Source organism: Vanacampus margaritifer, chromosome 19, assembly GCF_051991255.1.
Source record: "Vanacampus margaritifer isolate UIUO_Vmar chromosome 19, RoL_Vmar_1.0, whole genome shotgun sequence".
In the NCBI taxonomy this organism is placed as follows: domain Eukaryota; kingdom Metazoa; phylum Chordata; class Actinopteri; order Syngnathiformes; family Syngnathidae; genus Vanacampus; species Vanacampus margaritifer.
In genome coordinates this window covers 1,312,501-1,337,500 of record NC_135450.1, presented here as the reverse complement: position 1 = coordinate 1,337,500, position 25,000 = coordinate 1,312,501, and the positions used below count along the sequence as shown (strand labels likewise).

Sequence of the window (25,000 nt, the reverse complement as noted above, 5' to 3'; positions counted from 1 at the left end):
GAATACAGTGCAGCGAGTCAATGTAAAATGTTACCACTAAATTTGTTAACTAAAACGTGTGTGTACTAGTGTGAGTACAGCCTCACAGCTGGTGATGTGGAAAAAAAAGCCAGCAGAGCATCTCAAAACACATATTCTAGCACTTTTACATGAGGCTGGATGACTGTAGAGCATGCTTCCTAACTCCTGGTCCTCGAAAGCCGGAGTCCTGCAGGCTTTGGATGTTTTTGTCCTCCAACACAGCTGATTTTAAAGATCAAGATCATTATCAGGTTTCTGTTGAGCTTGCTAATGAGCTGATTATATGAATCAGCTGTGTTGGAGGACGGAAATATCTAAAATGTTTAGGACTCGGGCTCCAGAGGACCAGGAGTGAGAACCTGCTGTAGAGTGTACACCAATAAATCATTTAGTGTGCTTTTAACATAGTGCTGTACAACATTCTAACAGCATGATATGAACATGTGCGCCAACCTGATCGGCAGGTACTGCAGCGGAAGTCATACAACTGCAATGTGCAGTGCTAAGATTTACTTATTTCTAATCTTTCCCAACCTATTTAAACAACATTTGGCCCATTCTAACTCAGTTCACCCAATGAGTAAAACCCTACTTTTTCAGATTTTGTTGAATTTTTTTGTATATGTATATCCTAGTGTGGAAAGTCAATTTTCCAAATTTCAGCTTGATCAAATTAAGGTTTTCAAGATATTGCAGTCACTCCAGCTCAGTGGCCTTGTGATAGAGTGTCTAACCTGAGACTGGGAGGTTGTGGGTTCAATCCCTGGCTGGGTCAAAGACTATAAAATTTGGACCCATTTGCCTCCCTGCTTGACACTCAGCATTTAGGGGTTGGAATTGGGGGGTTAGATCAACAAATGATTTCAGAGCGCGGCCCCTGCTGCTGCTCACTGCTCCCTAAGGGGATAGGTCAAATGCGGATAACGAATTTCGCCCTACTTAGGTAGGTGTGACAATCCTGTGGTACTTTAACTTTAACTGTTTAACTTTCATAAAAATGGTTGTGGCAGACAAATTCCAAATTGCCTTTTCTCAGCAACCACTGGTCCGATTAAAAAACAAACAAAATCAAGTTAGTGCTTGAAAGGGGCAATCATAAGGAATACAAATCTTGCATTTGTTTTTCCATTACTAGTACTATTGACATAAATGACCTTTTGGCCTATATTTTGACCTTGGTAAAAAGGTAAAGGACAGTAAAGGACACGCTCAAGCTCAACCTCAACCTCAATGACATAAATACAAACAATGTAACCCTGGCTGTCAACTACAACATATAAAAAACTGGGGTTGGGGTTCATTTTCACACAAATCATTGTATTGTAGATATTGACATAGTGGGGTACCCATTTCTTCAGAAATGTTAAAATATCCATTCAGTGTATCCTGCCTTACCAAATGTCACTGAAAATTTCAAAACAACTACGCCTTGTCCACTACAGGCCAGTTCAAACAGGGGTTTGAAATCCTGGCCAGATCATTATCACATAGCGAACGTCTGAATCCGGAATCCAACAGAAGTCATCTCTTGGCCAGTAGAAGATCTTGGCTGGTCCATAAAGGGTGCATGAACTTTATCCTGTAGTCACCAAATACTAGGGAGACATCCTCCACCAGACCAACACAAATGTGCTTATCGAAACTGCAACATTCAAAGTCCTTAGGTCTAATAACAAGAGGCATATAAGCAGTGGTTTCATACTCGTCATTACTCGAGGCTTCTTGAACATGTTGAACTGCAACCAAATCAGGAGGGTTTACCTACCTGTTGACTGAGTTTGTAGACTTGCACCTGCGTCAGGCCAAAATGACAGAGGAAAATCTGAAGTTTTGGACTTTTACCATCATGTCAATCATCAGACTGACCGCATGCAATTTTATCAAATTTGATAAGTTAAATGAAACTGTAATTGACATACTTTTGCAAATTTGCAGACATTAGTTATTGTAACTTCCCGTGCATAATAAGCCTCCCAAAAAATAACCCTTAAAAGGCCTTTTTTTCCCCTTCTGTAGTCATGTATAATGTGGGCCCTGATTCGCTGCCATCCATAATACACTGGCCAACATTTTTGTTTGTTTTTTGGAAGGCCAAAGACATCAATTTCTTTGAATTCGCTCTAGTTTGAGAGAGATTTATATTTTTGACAATTAATTGATTGATAATTCTTTTGGGGATATCAAACTTGCTTGTTCTCTAATAAAAGTGAAACAAGCTTGTTATTTATTGCTATTTTTATAATTTGAATAGAAAAAGATTAAACATACCAATTTAGGGCTGCATGATATTGGAAAATGTGATCCAGTTGTTGAATTTGGCAATATAAATATTATTGCGATATTTAACATGTACCTAAAGAGATGACATTTTTATTATCTAATGAAAGTATAACACTGAATGTGCAACTACTGCCATTTTTTCAAAATAAGCTAGCTCAGTGTGTTCTTAATTAGTTAACGTAGAATAGATAATGTTGGCAATGCACATTTAAGTTTGACTCTGACTGGCCAAATTTATTTACAAACATACAATTCCAAATGAAACTTATTGCATGTCTCTGCGATATGCATATTGCATGAGCCAATATCGTGATATCTGTATTTTTTTCCTGATAAATTTTGCAACCCTAATACCTATAAAGTCAAGGTTACAAACTATGCTCCTTTTCCATACCAATAATTAAGGTCGTTTGAATAATTTTTTAAATCATATTTTTCAAAATAATCGAACAACATTTTTTACTTAAATTTCAAGTGTGCTTAGTGGCACATTATTAGTAAGTGAAATTTTAAATAAATATCTCCCCAAAGAATATAAATGATTGTATCCTCGACTTGTCGGTCTAGGGCTGAATACTAGTATTGTGCATTGTTCAGTTGTCAAGTTGTTGGACAATAAGGGTTTTGTCATGTGTGAGTGGGACGCACAATGTCCTCAGACCTCAGACTTGAGTAAGATTCACTTTAATCCTCAGACTGGCAGCATTGCCTGGCAGGGGTCTGTTTCTTTTTAATGATACATTTTAACTAATCCTAAATTGAACATCAGTAACTACCATGTGTACCCCTAAATTCCACCAGAATTATTTAATTAGTTTACATTTCAACCTAAAAATTCATTATTTTCATAAAAATAAAACATTTAATAAACTTCTTTTTTTTATTAAGCACATTAAGGTTTAGGGATCTGGTAGATTCTAAAACTGGACAAATAATGTAGAGGGCAAATAATAGAATGCTGCCTGGCAACATACAAAAATTATTTACAGAGAGAGAGGGGGGTTATTATTTGAGAGGGGAATTGAAATTTAAACAACATTATGCTTGCACAAAACTCAAAAGTATGTGCATTTCGATCTGTGGAGTAGTTTTATGGAATGGTCTTGAAGAAAACAAAAGAAGTACAAGTATTTGCCAATTCTAGAAATTGTATTAAAAAAATCATTTTTGCTAAATATGGTAGGGAGGAATAATAAAAAATCAGTGGTTGAAAGTACAATTTCTTAGGATTAGAAAAGCAGTGGCTTTATCCTATTCCATTTCGAACAGTAAGTCTTTTCTTTTGTAAATTAGTTTCTTTGGAAGTCATTACTATTTTTTATAAAGAACAAAAACAGTTATATTTCATCCTTGTTTTGTAGAATAACTTAAATGTCTCTGTTTGTTATTTGTTTTTGACACAATTGTGACATTATGCTTTTTTATTTTATTGTCATTTTAAATGTTCGAAATAAAGTTGAGAAAGGCAGAGAGCCGCCACCATTCTACACCACTACACACTGAATGCGTTGCAACGTAAATATCAATGGTGTTGTTCATCCAAAAAAGGTTTCTACAAAATTTATGAAACTGGAAATTATTTTTGCAAACTTGTCATGATAGTCGGGGTTCCTTTTAACATTGCGTCATCAAAGAGAACAAGCCATTTTCAACTCCTTAGATTGGTCAATATTTTGTAAATGTGACAACCATTCGTGTGGACTCAACAAGAGTAAAGATTTTTGAAAAAATATTAAATTTGCCAAATTATGTCTATGTCTTAAGGTTTCGATATGCACAAAGTGGTGTGACATAGGTCCGGGAAAATCTCATAAGGTACCGCCAATCCCTGTAATGGTGGTCGCCTTTTAAACAATTTTTTAATATATATATATTCTTATCATTGTATGTGTGTGGTTGCGTGTATTTGTCCTGACATCGAAGAAGAGGAGAGAGGTCAGTACATCGAGTTATCACTGCTGTGTGTCCAGCTAGTCAGGTTATAATTCTGCTTTGCTTTTTCTCTATGCTGAGCAACGACGACAAGTGGGTTGTTAACATTCATAGCGGATACATTTGTAGTAGTTCTCTGCATTCATTTTTTGTTAACACTAGAAACAGAGCTGCCATTTTGACGGTTCTTAAGCTTTGATGCGTTGCTACTCTATTTACGTCAATTACGGATTTTCCTGGTGTTTTGACTTTTCCTTTGTCTGTATGTATATTATTCCTAGGCTGCCACTTTATTTCATTAAACAAGCTGGGATGGTGCTGTTTTCATAGCAACCACTTTTCAGCAATGGCATTGATTTAAGAGTAAAATCACCATTGTCTAAAAACAATTATGAGCAGCATTACATAATTTATATTAAAACATACAACACAATTTTAATAAACAAATACCTTTATTTTAGGCGATGATGTTTTTGCTGCAGCCCAAGCTGTCAAAATGATGGCTTTGGAAGATCAGTTTAGTAGTTTTAAAATTCTGGTAGTCAATAGTCATAGTGTTAAAGAAAGGGGTAGCCCCAGTTCTTTAGGTTAGGGTTTTACATGACATCAACAGAGCGCACCACTAAAGTCTCACCTGCACTGGAAGCTTTGGTGCATTAATACTTTGAATTGCTGCATTGAAGTGCTGCATGCATACAGTTCATTTAAAAACACACAGGGAATTTGTGTTCACAGTCACAACCCGTCCGATAAACACAAACAATAACAATGACCCACAGCCTGGCGGTTTGCTAATTAGTGCCCGAGTTTCTTACAACAGTTTTTTACACAGCACAATTCCACAGATGTTTCAAGTTTTGAGTAGGCATCCATTTAGCATGCTGACTACATGACTGTCTACCAAAGCTGTTGCCCATGAATGGAATGTTTTTTTTACATTTAAACATATTCTTGTTTTGTACCAAAAAAATAAATGACCGTCCTAATCATGACTTCAATTATTACCCAAAATAATAGTGATTAATATTTTCTTCATAATCGAGCAGCTCTATAACTACACCAACCCAAGACATCCACATCAAGCATAGTCACCTCCAAGATCATCTCAGATCAGCCACCAAAACAGTTGGTTTGCATAACCAATTGCCGCACAAACTGTCAGAGACCATCTAAATTTAGTATTTTCTAGTATTTTACTTCTTCCTATTTTTTTTCGAGCATGTTAATGATGATGGATGTATTGTTTTCTTATTTTAACATCATTTATTATTGATGATTATTCTTTTTTTTTTGTTGAGTTTACACGAGTATTAGGGCCACGTACAAATATATATTTTTTAGAGGGTGAGGGCAATATTCTGAGAAAAAAACTTGCAAATTTGCCAATTTATAAAGTCATAAATTTGCGACTTTATAGTGGCAAATTTGCAAGAAAAAAAATCGTAAATTTGGGAGTTTATAAAGTGGCAAATTTGCGAGTCTATAAAGTGGCACATTTGCGGGAGAAAAAAACTCAGAAACTTACGAGAAATACACGTACAACTCGGATGTTTGTGCCAATACTTTTCGGCCGGGTTTTCAATTAAGGAGATAGTAATTGCTTAAGCAGAGATTAACCATATGATGTTAAGCATTCGCTCTTTGAAGCGTTGGGTACGGCCAGCGACAAAGGGGCCTCACTTTGCGAAGGTCCACATCCTGAGGATGAAGCATTTAAGTTTGTTCACATTGAATGATTAAATCTGTGAGTAAACTGAGATAAGATAATTATTGCAGGACTAATACTTTTTAATACATTTTTGTTTAGTGGTGTGTGTGATTAGATTTTTCTTATGTCAAAAGTTGGGAAACACTGATCTGCTGGTACATATTCAAACAGCTCCGTATGCACTTGCACAGATTGTCTACATTTGGCGTTTTACGTGGGTGATGCCTCTGATTGTCGTGTTTTTCTTGATTTCGCAAAATCTTTTACACTTTTATTTTACAGTTCCTTGTCATGCATTGTCTTAATAACCCCAAGAAATGACTTTTTTTCTTTAGATTGATTTTGTGCTTGCGTATTGTAGTCTACAAACACCAAACGTGTCTTTTGTGGGGACTGATGATTTTAGTTGAAGCTGTGGCTTGTGCAAAGCAAAAATAGACCATGTTGACTCATACCAGAATGCTGGGGAGAGGGGGTTGGATTCCAAAATGAAAATATCAGCTTTTTTGTTTGTTTTGTAAGATCATTTTAAATCCTACATATTCAACTTATACTTTAATATAATTATAGCTTATATACTTTAATAATGTAATAATTTGATTCCCCTACCAAACCACAGCGGCCAAGTAGTGAAGCAATGCTTTAAGAGACATTTGAAACAGTGAGTCCAGTCTATAGATAACACTGTGTTTCTATCACATGTGCAGTGTTACCATATAAGACAGCAATATGACTCACCCTACTCACTGGCCTACTATGTGAGAAGTCATGATTCATGCAAGCTGCATTTAAGCAGGCAGGGGCCTAAAATAATCTTGCATGCCGTCATACAAACACGCACACGCACGCACACACACACACACGCACGCACACACACACACACACACACGCTGCTAGTTCAGTCATACCCACCCTCAGACACTGATAGGCTCAGCTGGTGTTGCTAACAGCTAGTGGGAGGCATTGAAAGTTGTCACAGCAAAGACGGGAATATTAAGATGATTGGATCTGCACTGACACCTTTTTGAGGTAATGCAAATGTGTTTGCGGCAAGCTTATTCCTGACTTGGTTGATTTGTGGAAATGTCACCGGGTGATTTATCTCATTTTAATTTTGATGTGTTTATATCCTGTCAGAAAATTTACACTGATTACATTTCAGTTACATGTATGTCTAATGACTGTATTTTAAGACCTGTGAGACCTGTTTTTTTAAACACCAATATACACTTACACCATATTATTCATACTGAGACTACATCAAAGGCATAAAAAAATCCTTACCACTTTTGTTTTATGTAGGGCTGATGGGAGTGAGATAATCACACCATATCAATAATCAATCAGAACCAAATGAATGTTATACTGCTGGGAAGCATGATTATTTTCCTTCTAAATTGTGCCACTTTTGTAAGGAACATACATTTGTGGATGAGTATGCAGTTTGTGTTGAAAAATTAAGAAGCATTATGTCAATCCTTATTTTTCTTTTGAAATTCACTCTTTGGGCTTTATTTTCGTAGACAGTTGCATGTGCGCTCGACGCAAGGGGTGCATCATTATTTTGCTGCCAGGGCAACATAGCGAGTCTATCGTGTTTAGGGACCTTGTTGCATTTGGCAGCGCATCTGGCAATTTGATACGAGAAAGTAGACTGCGTTCGGTGTAAAAACATCATTTTTATGCTGGGGCAAGTCTACTTTAGCGTGTTTGTGAAGTTGATAGACGTGCACACTCTCTGGACATTCGGCTGACGTGGCTGCCACGCCCCCTTGCATATCTCGCAATTTGGTGACCAATTACTACTACATTTTAGACTACCTAAAACCAGGTCTATCTAGTGGTGCAGGTGGGGTAATGAAATTTTGGTGGATTCGAACAAGGCGCAGGCAGACATTCGGCGCTTTGCGGACGTGTGTGGTGGTTGTCATTGTATTTCACTCATGACAACAGTGTGGGACAGTCCCTCTGAATCATTGTAGAAATCAAACACCCCCTCAATCACTCCGAAACTGAAATGAAAAGAATAGCACTGAGAGCCCTGCTCCATGAAAGCACCCCAACCCCCCACCCCACCCTTCAACAGACGCCCCCTGGCGGACCACCTGGTTTAGAAGGATGGGCGGCATGAAAGTCACGCAGGAAGAACGGATCCAGGAGCGGGGGACCCACTGTCACTCCTCCTCCTCTGGTCCGTAGTCCTCCCAATCAACCAGGTATTGGAAGCTCCTTTCCCGACGCCTGGAGTCCAGAATGTCCTTGACAGTGTAGGCGGGACCGCCGTCGATGATGCGAGGCGCAGGTGGCGACGCCGTAGAAGTGTTCAGGGGGCTGGAAGACACTGGCTTAAGCAACGAAACGTGGAAAACTGGGTGTACCTTCATGGTGGGGGGTAGTCGCAGCCTCGCCGGCTCAAACCTGTCGCCAGCGCACCAGAAATATATTCCTGTAAGGCTTCCCGCTCTGGCTGAGATACCGGATATCGACCGGAACTAGGTAGAGGAGCATTTGGGATTAGATTGATATCACAATCATAAGGGCGATGTGGAGGTAGGGACTGCGCGTGATCTTTGCTAAACACTTTACGGAGGTCATGATATTCCACGGATACACCACTCAAGTTAATTGACTCGTCTATTTTCTGGGAGAGTAAGGGGCAGGCCACACCAGTGGCTCTTTAACAATGAGCATGACAAAAAGTGCTCCAGTTCTCCAATGTGGGTTTATTCCAATCAATGTCAGGATTGTGGAGTTTTAACCAAGGTGTAGCCCTAAAACAATAGATACCGAACGCAATGGTAGCATTAGTAGCCGTATCTGTTCGATGTGGTTACCCAAAAGAAACAAACCAAGTGGTCCAACAGAATAATTTACCACCCCCAGAGGACAACCGTCGAGATCAAACACTTCACGGAGCTTGGGAAGTCTATATGGAATTATACCCAGAGCCTCTACCACACTCGGGTCAACGAAAAGAATCATCTGCCCCTGAGTCCACTAAGGCTGCTATTTTTTTATCTTTTTGTTCATCCAAAATACCTCGTGTCGTTTTGCACCGAGATAGTTTGATGGCACCCACGCGAGTCATCCGGGTCTTGGGGCGCTGCTGAAGGAGTAGCATTGCTGCTGCCCACTCTGGCTTTGTGGCGTGTCGGTTGGGCCGTCATTACTGGAGAGAATGCCCACACGATGATCCAGCCGCCCGCAGTAGAAGCACGCTCCAGACTTGAGTCGCCGCTGTCTCTCCTCCGGCCGGAGGCGACCGCTTGCCAACTACATTGTCTCCACCCCCAGGCATGACGTCGTTACCTCCTGCCGGCAATCTCGGCGCCACAGGCTTAGGAGTCCTCCGTTCAAACCCTGCTTGACCTGGGGCATGACGCTCCCAGCCTCGTTCCCGCTGTCTCTCCCGCAGCCTTTTGTCTAGCCGAATGGCCAAGGAGGTGAGGGCTTCGAGACTGTCAGAGTCATCACGTACCGCGTGTTCGTCCTTCACCGTGGAGCTCAGTCCTCGCCGAAACAGGTAACACAATTAGGGCTAGTTGAACCCACTTTCGGACGCAATTGAGTAGTCCGCGACGGAACATTTCTCCTGCACACAGTCTATCAGCTGCCCCCCTGACCTGACCCCTGAATCACTCCCCAAGTAGTTTCTATGAAGGCAACTGCGAATCCACTACCCGCCCGGGAGACCAAAATTGTACGTGTGAATATGTGTGTGTGACAAGAGGGAGGGGGATGCTGTCTTCGCTAAGCATGAGGCTATTTTGTTGTGGCGGGTTTATGGTCGACACCGTTGCAAATTGGCACTAAATAATTGCCATCGTAATGAGCCAACTCTCCCAACTTTGCTTCTTGTTCCTGAAACATAAAACAACTTCCCAAATTGGTCATAAAATGCAGAGGAATCTCCACTCTGTGGCGTCCTAGCCAGTAGCAGCCATAGCGACACCCTGACTTGGATTGAAACTGCAGCAGAACCAGATGTGTATTATGATGTGTATTGCGCACAAGTATGAAGGCAAATGCACGAGCGTGGCTCCGCCGTAACTTCTCCGCTGTAGCCTGGCGCAGAGGCCTTTAGCAAACAAGTCGTTCTGCCGCGACCTAAGGAGGGATGAAATCGGGAATATTGTGTCGGTTTCTGCTCCAAAACTTAACTATATTGCCCCTGAGTCGCAGAAAACAACTTTGAATTACCCCAGGGCTCGCTCGAAAGTTGCGGGGGGAAACGAAGGATGGTAGACAACTATTTAGCCCGTCCGGGACGCAAACCCTTGTCAGATCTTAATGGCTTGGCAGTGTCCCCTGACTTTGACACGACGAGGAATACACATACTTTTTTAACTAAAGTATGTAAAAGAAGTATAATCAGACGCTTTCACGAGCAGTAAGTCAGCCAGGATCGTGGAGGGATGACAAGCACAAAGGTAGAACATCAACAGGTACGTGGTCATGAAATGTTTTGGAACCCGTTTAATTTTATTTTCTTGTCATTGAGTACACATAGTTCACCATATAAACTCAGCACTGATTTACGTAACATAATTGTCATTGATTGTTGTATTAATGGTATTACAGTTGCAAGTAGTTATGACAAAACATTATTATTATGGGACTGCTGAGCGGAGCAAGCAGGCACATATTACTATCCTACCTAGAAAATGGGTTTATCATTGTCGCGTTTCTTTATATTACTATTATGGGACTGCTGAGCTTCGCTGCTGCTTGCGAAGCAAGCAGGCACATATTACTATCCACCCTAGAAAATGGGTTTATTATTATAGATTTTTTCCGCAAAAATGCGGCCCGTAGCGTAGATCGCACCGGGACAAATGAGGTATCAAACGATGCGGCTCGATCTGACTCGGCATTACTTTTCTAGGAATTCCGACTTACCATGGTGACGCAATTCCCAAAAAAGTCCCCCAAAAAGTCCCATAGGAATGAATGGGAAAAGGAAAGACAAAATCACACATCAAGCACCTTTTTCCAAGACACGCTGCACGCGCATACGTTAACCGACCGATATGAATTTTAGCTCATTTTGTAGCAATTTTCCCCATCTTTAGCTCAGTATCAAAATTTATTTTAAGGAATGAAAGCTCTCCCCCCTGTGCGGGTTCAAAGACAGTGAGTGAAATAGCCTTCTAACACACTCAGTGGAGCAATTAGGCTTTGAGTGGCGGGAACCAAAAAATCAAAATCTATTTCCAAAAGTTTCACTTCAACTCGTCACCATGGCCACAATCTTTGCTCACTGGACATTGTTAAATGATGATATAATTTGTCATCTTTTGCGTGTTCCAAAAATTGGAGATGAGACTTCTTTGTGACAAAGGCTCCTTCGAAGGATGATTTATTACGGAGATCTCCGGTCACACCAATTGAATATCACGTAAAGAGTGTGTCAATCCAAGAGTGCGTGCCCCCTCCCTTGCGAGAGAGAGCTCTTATACACCCCAGTTTGAAAGCAAAATGCCTTTTTCTCCTCCCATGAATAAGAAAAACAGATTGGTTCTCACACAATATGTTACATAACAGAATTTTAGTACACAGTTCGCACCTGTGTTCCCTTTGTAGACAAAATATACTCTTCCGTGTACCAGCTCGTACTTTTCCCAAAACAGAATCTCAGTCAACAGATTGAACTTGACATCTTCTAATGTAGTATAGTTGTAAGAACTGTGTCTGTGCTTTCTCTCTCACAAACAGAATATGTTCTCACGCAGGGCACTGAGAAGAAATTTTTAGACAAAAACAAGGTACCAGATAGGTTAAGGTCAAGTTGTACTGAGTTTAACATTATTTCACCTGCTCTACACATCTATAACTAAATTCAAAATAGTTAAAATATAAAATAAAGAATTAAAAATGTTAACAATGTTAACAACATCAAATTCTCACATTTTGTAGTGACAAGTCTCTTCTTTCAGACAAACTAACTTTTATTTGGCTAAGGTGTCATTTAGTACCTTTATTTTCACTTTAAGCGAGGAGAAATCGGATTTATTCGCCTGTCTTTTCCATGTTAATTTCAGGCGCCTTTCTCTCTCCATTACTCTGCTCGCCCAGGGCGGTGGCCATTTTGGCCAATTAATTAGGTACACCAAGGATTCTCTCCCCTCCGCTCGCCCGGGGCGGCGGCCATCTTGGCCAAATGATTAGGTACGCCAAGGATTCTCGCCACTCCGCTCGCCCAGGGCGGCGGCCATTTTGGCCAATTGATTAGGTACGCCCAGGATTCTCGCCACTCTGCTCAACCAGGGCGGCGGCCATCTTAGCCAATTAATTAGGTACAGCAAGGACTCTCTCCCCCTCGCCCACCCGGGTTGGCGGCCATCTTGGCCAATTGATTATGTACGCCCAGGATTCTCACCACTCCGCTCGCCCAGGGCGGCGGCCATCTTGGCCAATTGATTAGGTACGCCCAGGATTCTCGCCACTCTGCTCGCCCATTGCGGCGGCCATTTTGGCCAATTGATTAGGTACGCCCAGGATTCTCGCCACTCTGCTCGCCCAGGGTGGCGGCCATCTTGCCCAATTAATTAGGTACGCCAAGGACTCTCTCCCCCTCGCCCACCCGGGTTCGCGGCTATCTTAGCCAATTGATTAGGTACGCCCAGGAATCTCGCCACTCTGCTCGCCCAGGGCAGCCATTTTGGCCAATTGATTAGGTACGCCCAGGATTCTCGCCACTCTGCTCGCCCAGGGCGGCGGCCATCTTGGCCAATTGATTAGGTACGCCCAGGATTCTCGCCACTCTCGCCCAGGGCGGCGGCCATTTTGGCTAATTGATTAGGTACGCCCAGGATTCTCGCCACTCTGCTCGCCCAGGGCGGCGGCCAGGATTTGCACAACAGATACGTTTCACTTCGATTGTCCGTTTCGCGTGCAGACGTTACACTTTCTTGACGGCCTTTTTTTCCGGGGAATAGCAAGTAGCAGACTGTACCCACTCCTCCGATGAATATGCATTGGACTCGGGGTACTCTTCGTCGTCCGATTGAACGTCCGCCTGTGCAGAAGTGCTCGGTTGTGCTCCGCGTTTTCCGGCGTTAGCATCGCTAGCCGGTGAGGCTTTATGACGTGATCATAGCCGCCGCGTCAACGCTTCCAACTTCGGCGTCACCATCATCATCATCGTCGTCATCAATGTGCTCTTTAGCATTGGTCGATGCTTTTCGTCTTTGAAAAAAATGCTCAAGCGTGAGCTGCTTGCAACGGGTCGCCATTTTCGCTTCCTCAGCCATTCTCCCCTCAACACTCTAGCTCCGCCTCACGTCTTCTACTGACGCCTACCCAATCTTGTCCAAAGAGAGTCATCGCTGCCATCTAGTGCCCAAAAATAGTCATTATACTAACTAGATCTGCTTGATACTTTCAGCACAGCTGGCCAAGGCTTTCTTCCACCCGTTTCCAAAAAAAAACACATAGTGAACGTCTTTTAACGTCTTTGGCAGTCCTCCGTAGGATTTTACTAAACGTTATTTAACGTTTTTGGCAGTCAAAGAGTTAAAGAACCGTAAAATACGGCTGGTATTGGCACAGATACCTGGTACTCGCCCATCAATACCTACAAGTGTAGATACATGTTAAAATAGCATTTTAAAAGACTGATACTGACTAATTTAGTCTGTAACTTGTTAAAGCATTACATATGCAAAAATGTTGATTGCTGTTTTCCAAAACAAAAGCAGATGTTTGCAAATGTGCAAATTATGAGATTTAGATAATTTTAAATTAAACAAGATATTCAAACGATTAATGGAGTATCAAAATAATTATAAATAAATTTGGCAGTTTACTAGTTGTCAAGTAATCAAATAATCGTTGCACCAAATCGAATTGTAATCCTACTGAACCTAACCGAACCGTTCCATTTTAAGATCGAACCGTCCTTGTATCGGATCGCACCCCATTTATCGAATCGTCTTGATTGGAGAGATTTATACCCCTAATGTGTATTGTCTAAACTTCTACAATTTGAAATGTCTAAAAAAAATGTTCAATAAACATGCTTTCAGACATTACAACAAAGTCAAGATTGGCATTTGTATTTTTCAAAATTTTGACAGCAATATTTCCCCCGCTTTTTACAGAAAATTTATATTGGTTCAAAATATTGGTTATCGGCCACCTTGACTACTAATAATCGGGATTGGTATCGACCCTGGGAAAAAAAGCACGTCAGTCTATCTCTGGTCAGTAGGCTACTGGTGTTTGCTTATAATATCAGCATGCCATATGCTTTAACTGGATAGGGCCAGTGGTGTTCCATAAAACCAAATTGCAGCATTGTTTGGCGTGAGCCCATGTATTGTACTACCAGTGTCAAAGTTCCATAATTCAGGGTTTTTCCTGGCTCAAATTGAGGCAGAGGTGGTATCATCCTGACTATGATGGGTGACTACCGATACGAGGTATCGGTTACGGTGCCAATACCAGTATTATTTTAAGGTATTAGTACTCACGGCGGTGACCAATACAATTATGGGCCGCCTTCCTGCAGCCATTTTAAAATCAGGGACTAGAAATTAAAAATTATATGAGTACAAAGTTGCCAATAATTTTTGCCATTTTTTAACTCCAATCATTAAAAATTAATCCACTAGTACATATTAAATGGTAAATATAGTTCAGCGTTGTTGTAAAACACTATGATGTTTATTGTACATATTGTGTTTTTATGACTTTGGTGATGGCTGGAGCGTGCCACCTCTGCCTCGCTACCAGGAAATGGGCATGTGCAACGGTTGCTCCATGATTGGTTTCTTCTTCAGTTCATAACAGTTAATAAAAGAAAAGAAAAAAAAGAAAGCTGTTTCTTCTTCGATTGTTGCTATGACTAAGTAAACATGGTGGATACCATATGAAAGATTGGATTCCTTTTTTTTTTTTGAGAGCGAGAAATGAATGAAAGATTGGATTCCATTCTCTCATTAGAAAAATATGTATGTAAAGTATGTTTCTACCTTATTCTGTTCTTTAGTAATCACCATTTGAAAATGGGTAATTTGAGTGACACCAAGCTATAATGGAAAAAATAAGGAGAAAACAAGTTTTTTGTGAAAAGATAGATTTTCTGCACAGTAGTGACTTTGACACTTATTTTTTGTTTAGCGACTCTCTGTGAATTAGATTTAATGTGACAAAAGCTTTGAATGTTCACAACTTAGTTGAAAACGTATTTCCTAAGATCCACCATGTTGTCATGTCATTTGTTTCACGGGAATCCATTGAAAGAGATACAATGCTGCCATCTGCTGGCCATAGTTAGTTGGTGTTTTATATTTTTTCAGCTCATTCATGAAATCAGAGCTGGCCAAGATGTTGCGCTGCCCACGTAGTTCACATCAATTAACTTTAATGGTGGTACTCATTGGGATTTCCGTTAATGTCAATTAACGTTAATTGGGAAAAGAGTGAATATGTGGAGGAATATTATGTTGAGTGATGAGTCTAGATTCTGCGTACAGCAAATGAATTATAGGGCAAATGTGTAGAGAAGATATGCAAACTACTATGCCGATTACTGCACCTTTGAGTAACGTCTTGTGGTGGAGGCAGTCTGATGGTGTAGGGCAAGAAAAAACAAGACCTATAATCAATGGAGGCAATCTTACAATGGCGTATTAGGGCCACATCTAAATATTTCTTTTTTTCCAGAGGGGGGCGGTAATATTCAGAGAAAAAAACTCACAAATTTGCCTCTTTATACGATACGATACGATATACTTTTATTTTCCCCGTGGGGAACTTTTTCCTGGACTCCGTCCAGCTGCAGTTTACAGTAAGAGAAAACAACAGAATAGAAAGAGATGAAATTAAAATTAAATAAATAAGAAGTGCAGCAATAAGTAGAAGACTTCCCAGAAGTCTTCACAGGAGTATACATGTGTAGAGAAGTACATTGCACACACCCATATACACACGTCTATATATATATATATATATATATATACACACACACATGGGTATGTACACAACATTGCACCATATATATATATCTTATTGCACTGAGTTAATGTCGGTTGTTAAGCAGTTTGATGGATGTCGGCAGGAATGAGTTTTTGTAGCGATTCAGCCTGGTTCTGGGGGCCCTGAATCTCCTGCCGGAAGGCAGTAGCTGGAACTCATGATGCAGAATGTGAGTCGGGTCATTAACAATTTTCTGTGCCAGTCCGGTGACGGACCGCTCATAAAGCATCTGTAGGGAAGGATGATTCCTGACCCCCATGATCTTCATGGCAGTCCGCACCAGACCGGCAATCTGTGACCTTATATACTTTATAAAGTCGGTATTTTTTTTATATATATATATATATATATATATATATATATATATATATATATGTATTTATTTATTTACGGTTTTATTAAGTGGAAAAATTTTCGAGAAAAAATACACGTGGCATAGCTATGGTCTAATGTGAGGATTTGTTGGTGGTTAATGGGACACTGTTTATAAAATGAAAAGGCAGGATGGAGACGGATTCATTCTTAATTTTAACTTTATACTCGTCATACACGGCAGCGAGAGTGACAACACTTCCTGATCCCCTATCAGCTGACTAACACTAACCAATCAGAAGCTAGCATACTTTAGGTAAAGTGAATGACAGAGAGCAGCAGATTCGACACATCAACGTAGTGAAGGAGTATATTAAAAATCCATACTTTTGCGTGTCCAATAAATCAAATTGTGAGATAAGAAATTAACAGAGTTCCTGCGCAGGATGATTTATTCCGGAGATCTCGGTTACATCATTGAATAAAACTCAAACAGTTTCAGATCAATAATGCCCCTCCTCTCTCAAAGAGCCAGCTTTTTATTACAATCAAATTGTAAGAACAGTGTCTCCAACTCCGCCCCTCATGAATAAGTAAATGTGTTATATAATGGAAAAATACAGATTGAAAAACAGAATTCTCAGCACACAGATACAGCTGTATTCGTCTCTAGTCAAAATATACTTTCAAGGCACTTCTCGTACTTTCTCCCATAACAAAAATCTCACAAACAAGTTGAACTCAACAGCTCCTAATGTAATATAGTTATATAAGTGTGCGCTCTCTCTCACGAACAGAAATGTGTTTTCGCACAGAGAAGTAACTTCTAGACCAAACAATATGTACCAGCTTAAGGTCAAATTATACTGAACACTACTTTACCTACTTCACATCTATAAAACATTTCAACATGGTTAATATAAAGAATTAAAATGTTAATAATGTATAACAATGGTTAATATATGAAATAAAGTATTAAAAATGTTAATAATGTATAACAGTAGCTACTTGTACAAAAACAAAACAAAAAAAAAGTATGAATGTGTAAATAATAATTCTGAAGACATAAATGTACAAATAAATATAAATTTTAACAAATTAACTTAAATGCTTCATCCTCAGGGTTTGGACCTTCGCAAAGCGAGGCGTCTTTGTTGCTGGCTGTATCCTACATGTATTTCTCGTAAATTTCTGAGTTTTTTTCTCACAAATTTGCCACTTTATAAAGTGGCAAATTTACAAGTTTTTTTCTCTGAATATTGCCCCCACCATCTAAAAAAACTATATTTCTACGTGGCTCTAATACGCCGTCGTACAAAGAGCTTCTCAATTATTTTTTGTTACGCAAGGAGGAAAAAACTATTTAGCACCCACCGCCCCCCAACTTTCCGCCACTACTATAAATCATAGAATTTGTCTATAAAATTGTTGTAAGTGGGCCTCTTTAGCAAATTGAGTTTCCTTGTGTATGAAATGTGCTATATAAATAAACTTGCCTTGCCTCTGCAGAGGAGCTACTCCTTGCACACTCTCTGACAATGAGACCGCCACTGCTTCCATTTGATAAGGACTGATGTAGAGAGATTTCCAGATGAGATTCTGCAGCCAGTGTCAATTCCATAGCTTCACAGTCTGGGACTGAACTCCATCAACTTGTGCTATGTTCATACTTACCTCTACCTTTGCCCAATGTGATGATGTCACATGACCAGTTGCAGAAAGAGCCAATTCAATTGATGTTAAATTGAAAATGCATGCAAGTCATGCCACTCATGCGATTTATTGTTTTTGTTGTTGTGGAAATATTATCCATTGATTTGAGCAGCTTTACATAATTAAAGCTGCACTAACTTGTTGAGCAAAAATGTTTTTCTTTTTTGTAGCAATGTACCTCAATACACTGCTGTCTACACCACAGGATTCTCCACCAGTGTGAATGTTAATGTGACCACCACTGACCTTAGATCAAATACCACTTTTCCATTGCATGCATACTGATGCTTTTCCACTGGCGAGACACCAGTAGTATGGGGTAATATTTCTAGGATGTGGTTCCAAGCATGCTGTGACAATATTGTACTAAATCGATGACGTGCTTATTGTCCCTCTTGGTCAAGTAACATTGTAAATTTTGAGCATATACATAGAAATGGAACTACAGTAAATACAAAAACATGCTCATGTTAGTGTAGCCTGTTTCTGTGCTTAAGCTCTGATTGATGCAGTACTGTTATTACTGGATAGGGCAGGGATTTTCAATTAAAATTTGGAGGAGTCCAATTGCATTGAAATTTCTCAAGGCCAATGTTACGATTTTAAGTAGTAAAGAAGAAAAAGAAGAAGTAACGCAACACAGACAGCTCAGACTAAATTTCAAGTATGACTGAACCAGCACATTAAGTATACTTCTAAAGTAAATCAGAACACGTAGATGCACATTTTTCATTTAAAAAAAAAAGTGATTTTTGTTTACCTTTGAGTAACATCTCAGCAGCTGCATCAAGATGTTTGTTTACGATGGCACCAATGCTAAAGAATTATTTACTGTGCATTACCCCAAAATCTACACTATATGGGTTGAGCATTATTTTGTTTTTGTTGGGTTGTCGTTCATGTACATTTCTGTACTGGGCTCACACTTTATTTGCGAGTTCTGGTCACCCAGTTCCTGATACCTTTGAAAGCCACACACAGTCTCACAACATAGGAGACACAATGTTTGAGCCAGCTTCCAGAACTACTGAAATATAGTGGCCCCTTCATTTGTTTTCTGAGTCAACTTAAAAAAAATAAAAAATAAAATAAAAAGAATGCCTTACTACGTCCCGCATATGTGACAAAAAAAAAACGGTCTTGTGACGATACACAACCGCAATTGATCTTTGGGTCCTCATGAGATCGCGAGTTGGTCCAGACATGAAGATAACTTATATAGAGTATCCTGTACTCAACAGTCATCGCTTTGGTGCTCTCAGTCTACCCTCAAATACGTGAAGTGAGTAGAGATGAGTGGAGCTGTGCAATTTAAATACACCAATACAAATTTATATTGAGACAATATTGCTAAAACCTTAATCAAACAGATGCTTTTTTTATTGTGCTTTGATTTGTGTCTGAAGCATGTATTATTTGATCCAACTGCATTTGGAAATAATGTGTGACCCTGGTGAGGATAAGCAGCTCGGAGGATGGATGGATGGATGGATGCAGTCCACTATCGCCTGCGATGACTCTTTGTGGAGCTATGTAGAACATTTATTTTAAAATGTAAAATATCCAACCTGCCAGGCTGAATCCTTCACAGAAGATTGGATTCAGCAATCGGCCTTTTGAATTTTGCAATTTTCAGAATCTTGAGAACACCTGCCGCATGCCTTGGATGTGGGTACCTTGCATACACCTGTACTGTATATTTGGTTTCTAAAACAGTTGTTTATGTGCAGCGTGGGCAGTTAGAGCCTCTGCTTAGGAACATTTGTTGGTTACAGGGGAACCCACCAAGACAGAGCAAATTAGTCAATTTATTTAACATTATTTGTCTGAAAAAGAGAAATACAGTGTGAGATGTAGAAATATACAAATGAAAACAAATCATTACATAAATATAGAAATAAAAAGACTAAATAGGGGGATAACATAAAAGTCAGATACATAAAATCAAATGCTCCAACCTTAATAGAGCACCACTGTTTAAAAACACTTAGAGAGGCACAAGACAGGGATGCCCACTATCCCCTTTATTATTTGCAATATTTATCGAGCCACTTGCAATAGCCATACGCCAGGAAAGAAGGATTCAAGGAATTCACTCTGGGGTAACAGAACATAAAATTAATCTATATGCCGATGATATTTTACTTTATCTAGAAAACCCGGCGATTTCGTTAGGGGAAGTATTTAACTTAATAACTAAATTCTCACAGTTGTCAGATTATTCTATTAACTGGACAAAATCAACACTTCTACCTATTACAGAAAATTCATGGAACCCTGCAAGCCAGGACCCACATTACTCATTTCCTATAGGTAATTTAAAATACTTAGGCATAAAAATCTCACCTAAATTAACTGATTTAATTCATTTAAATTTTTCTCCACTTCTGGATAACATTCATAGTGACTTGGAACGCTGGAATAATCTTCCTATTTCTTTAATAGGACGAATAGCCACCGTTAAAATGAAAGTTTTACCTAAAATAAACTATTTTTTCTCAATGATTCCATTTAAACCTACGGCTAAATGGTTCCAGTTGTTGGACTCAGCCGTTACAAAATTTTACTGGAAAAAAAAAAAAGCAAAGATTAGTCTATCTACTCTTCAGAAAAGTAAATCCAAAGGTGGCCTAGAGGCACCAAATTTTATGTACTACTATATAGCTAACCAGCTACAATATATCGTTCTATGGGCACAACCCAACAGAGATACTAACTGTTGGCTGGAACTAGAACAGAAGGATTGTAATAACCTCAGACTTCTAGATTTACTCTTTATTACAACATCGATTAAGCGACATAATTGTTTTAAAAACCCAATGATCTCCGCCACCCTGACTGCTTGGTGGAAGGCATTAGAAATTACAAAAGCCCAAGTGGAGCCCTGTGGGCTTTCTCCCCTATGGCATAACCCTGACTTTCGAATTAACAACCAAACGTTTTATTTAGGTGTGTGGGAGCAGAAAGGAATCACACATCTTCACCATCTCTTCTCAGATAATATGTTTATATCATATACATCTTTGCTCCAAAAATACAAAATAACAAACGGAAATTTTTTACATTATCTGCAAGTTAAAAATATGATAAAGAAACAAATTCCAACACTTCAGGGTACGCTCCAACCGCCTGGCTTAGCTAAAGATATTACCAAGCTCTCTCCGACAACAACAAAAAAACTTTCAAAAATATATAAGTTACTTTCATATACGGATAAAATGTCTTTACCCATCTTAAAATGGGAGACAGACTTGTCTATAGCTCCGGAATCTGACTTTTGGATTCAAGTTTGTGAAAATGCATTTAAAATGACAAAACACACAAATTTACAACTTATCCAATACAAAATAATCCATAGAACATACATTACTCAATATATGATGAAGAAAATGGGCCTCTCTCCGACTCCGTCATTTGTCTCCAGTGTTTACAAAACACTACAGACACTTATTTTCATGCTTTATGGTTATGCACCCCGGTTATGTATTTCTGGACTAAAGTCTTAGAAAAACTTTCCGCTATCTTGGACTATAGGATACCTTTATCTCCAAACTTGTGTTTGCTAGGTGACCTAACAACAACTGACCTACCACATAAACAATTTCAATCTACACTTGTAGCCCTTACTATCGCTAAAAAAACAATTCTTGTTAACTGGAAAAATAAACAAACTCTGAATATCGACCAATGGTCTAACCTCCTTATAAATCACATTTTAATGGAAAAAATATCGGCCTCAAATAAAAAACAAATATCAAAATTCATAGAAATATGGTCTACGTATATAGAATATTTTAACCTAATTCTGGTTATTTAATTCTGCCTGTTAGCGAGAGCCACCACATTGTGATAACTTACATTGATGTCTCTGCATTTGGCAGTTTGTTACTAATGGTTGTGTTTTTATAGTCAGGAACCCAGTTGCTGCCAACAGGATCGAACAGATTCACCTCCAATGGGCACTAAAGGCTAATATTCGGATTCACTGCATGCCAGGGGACTAACGCTACAGGTGCTGTCCCCCCTGGCTGGGCGTGGGCGGGTCTGCCCCTCTGTTGGCTGCTGGGTGGCGGCTGCGTCTTGGTCGTTCCCTGGGTCTCGTGGTGGGTGCTGTGTTGCGGGGCTCTCCCTGGTGTCCGGGGCGGCGCCGCCCCGGCGCGGTCCGTCGCTCTGGGTCCGGCGACGCGGGTCGGGGCCTGTGGGCCGCCGGGGTGCCCCGTGGTTCCCTCTCCCCTCCCCCTTCCTCCCCCTTGCTTCCTCTCCCTCTTCACCTCTCCCCGCCCGTCCTCCGCCTCCCTGTCCCTTCTCCCTCGTCGCCCTTCCTCCTCCTCTCCCCCTCTCTCTGCGGCCCTGCTGCTGCCTCCTGCCCTTCCTGTCGTCTCCTTCCCCCGTCCCCTCCCCCTCCCCTGTCCGCCCTCCTCCCCCTCCCCTAGGCCGGGGGTTCCGTCCGTGGCCCGGGTCTCGGCGCTCCGGGAGCCGGGGGAGTGGGCGGGATTGGTGTTGTGCCCGCCCCGCTCCGGTGGGCCTCCGGGCACTTCGGGCGGGCCCCGGTATCCGGGGGGCAAGCCCCGCCGGGGTCCCGGTGGGGTGGGTGGGGGTTTTGGTGGGCGGGTGCGCCTCCCCCCCCCCCGCCCGGTTGGGGGGGGCCCAGCTGGTCGCTCCTCTTAACTCACTGCACTAGTTTTGCACAATACATTTTAGGGCACATAACACACTTTGGGGGGGAGTGGGGTGGGGTGGAGACACCGTCTCCGCCCTGCAGCTCCCCTCCAAATTTTAATGCACCACACAACTGGGGGGGGGGGGCATCGGTTGGGGCGGCCGCGGTATGAAGCAGTGCTGCGGTCGCCTGTCCGTGTGCACCCCCCCCCCCCCATTAATTTATTTTAATGCACCACATACGCTCATTGACATGCCTGGGGGGCGGATGGATCGGAGCAGGGGGGGATATCATTTCCCTCTGCTCCGGTTCACCTGCCCCCAATTTTAATGCACCACACACACACACTTATGTATATACACTGGGTGGGGTCACACACACGGTTTAGGGGTAGAGTTCGCCAGTCGGCGAGCTGGCGAACTTAGTAACAGGGTTAGTTTTTCACTTTGATCGTTGGGGTGACGACCGGGGCCTCTCCCCGCTGGGCCTGGGGTTCGGGGATGCCGCCCGTCCTCCGGTGCCCCCATCTCCCCTTCTGCCCCTGGTGTTCCGTCCCTCCGCGTGGTGGGGTGGGCGCGGGTGCCCTCTCCGCTCCGCTGCCCGGCCCCCTCTTCGGCGCGGATGCCTGGGTGCGGTGTGTCCCCGGGGTCTGGGGTCGGGGGCTGGGGGGCTGTCGGTTGGTGGGGGCGGGGGGCGGGGGCGGCTTGGTTGGTGGGGGGGTGGTGGTGGGGGTGCCGGGGTGGGGGGTGCTGGGGTGGGGAGGGTGTCTGGGGATTTGGGGACCTGGGGGCGGTTGGGGCTGGGTTGGGGTGGGTGGCGGGGGTGGGGGGCGGGGGGGTCGCGGGGGGAGCGGGGGTTGTGGGCCGGTGGGGTGCCTGGTGGGCCTGCAGTGCCCCGTCCTGCTGCGTTGGGTTGGGGGCGCGGGCCGCGTTGGGGTGGGGGGCGCTCCTGCTCCGGGGTTTGCTCTCCGGCCGGTGGCCCCTGCGGGGCCCGGGGGTCGTCCTTTGGCGCGGCCGCGGCCTGGGGGGCCCTGAGGTGTTGCGCTTGCTCTGTCCTGGCGGAGGTCGACGGCTCCCCTCTTTGGTGGAGATTTTCATGCATGCTAGATCCACCACACCAGCATCTATCGAGACTCAGACACAATTTGTTTCTCCCTCAGGTCATTGATTCGGTGGAGGCTGGTGTCTGTGGATCTCACTCTGCTTCGTCTGTCCTTTCTACCTTTCCTCAGTTTCTCCTTTGGGCCCTTGAGGTTTCCCTGATTTGTTGGAGTTGGGATGTCTTTGGGGTTGGTGAAGGTTAGTGGCCCGGTGGGTGGTGTCTGGTCGGTGCTGGGCTTCGCTTTTCTTTCTTTTCTTTGGTCCCCCTTTGGGTCTCCTGGCGGCCCCACGACTCTGGCTGGATTTTGAAGTGTTCGGTTTAGGTGAACGGTATGGGAATTCTTATTTATTTTTATTTTTTTTCGCACGCACGCACGCACGCACACACACACGCACGCACACACGCACAAACACACATACAAAAAAAAAAATAAAAATAAAAAGGGAGAACAATGATGATGACATTTCAAATGATCAATACTGAGATCTCCCAAAGAAAAAAGAAAAAAAAAAAAAAAAAAAAAAAAAAAAAAACACTGAACATGATCCCCGTTTGATTGATCTAATGACTAATTAACCACAGTTTGATCATTTTTATTAGACAGTTAATTGTGAGGCAGTACACTGTAAGTGAGTCACTGTAGGTCAGGATAGTGTTGTTGAGATAAGATTTTTGTTAAATATGACTTTAAAAGATTCTACTGGTAAAACTGTCATTTGGTTTGAAAAAAAAATCAACCATATTACAGTCAACGGGGCAGCATCATGAAGTGTTCAATGTCTTGCATGTGCTATTGTAAAACAAAACTCAAAATTAACATGATTTTAACAGCTGGAACAACATATTGCATTTCGCTAGCGTCGGGCCAAAACCTCACGTCACTATTATAATATGTTATTATAATAATATTTTTTCAAAAATCTATACTGTTGGTCAGCCCATATGTGTGGGTGTTATTTTTGCACATTATTGACCCATCTTAAGTGTTGAAAATTGCTTTTTTTTCTTTGATGATGTAATGTTAATGGTTGAACATTTTTGGGGTCACCTGAAAAGTGACTATTTTGGAGGTGCAAGGTTTCGGCCCCGACGCCAGTGATTTGTTAATTGTTTATTATGTCCATAATAGGTACTGCCCATTTAAATAATAATATGAATGTAATGGTATATTTAGCCTAAAAGACACACTACACTGTAGGCCAGGGATATCTAAATTCAGTCTTTGAGAGCCCCTATCCAGCCGGTTTTCCCTGTCTCCCTCCTGCAACACAGCTGAATCAAATGATCAGCTC

General features: G+C 41.7%; 1 protein-coding gene across 1 annotated transcript in view; it reads left to right on the top strand.

Moving 5' to 3' along the window:
• The window catches only part of bach2b (BACH transcriptional regulator 2b), a 72,868-nt gene that overhangs the window by 18,017 nt on the left and 29,851 nt on the right, over positions 1-25,000 (top strand). The window lies entirely within an intron of this gene.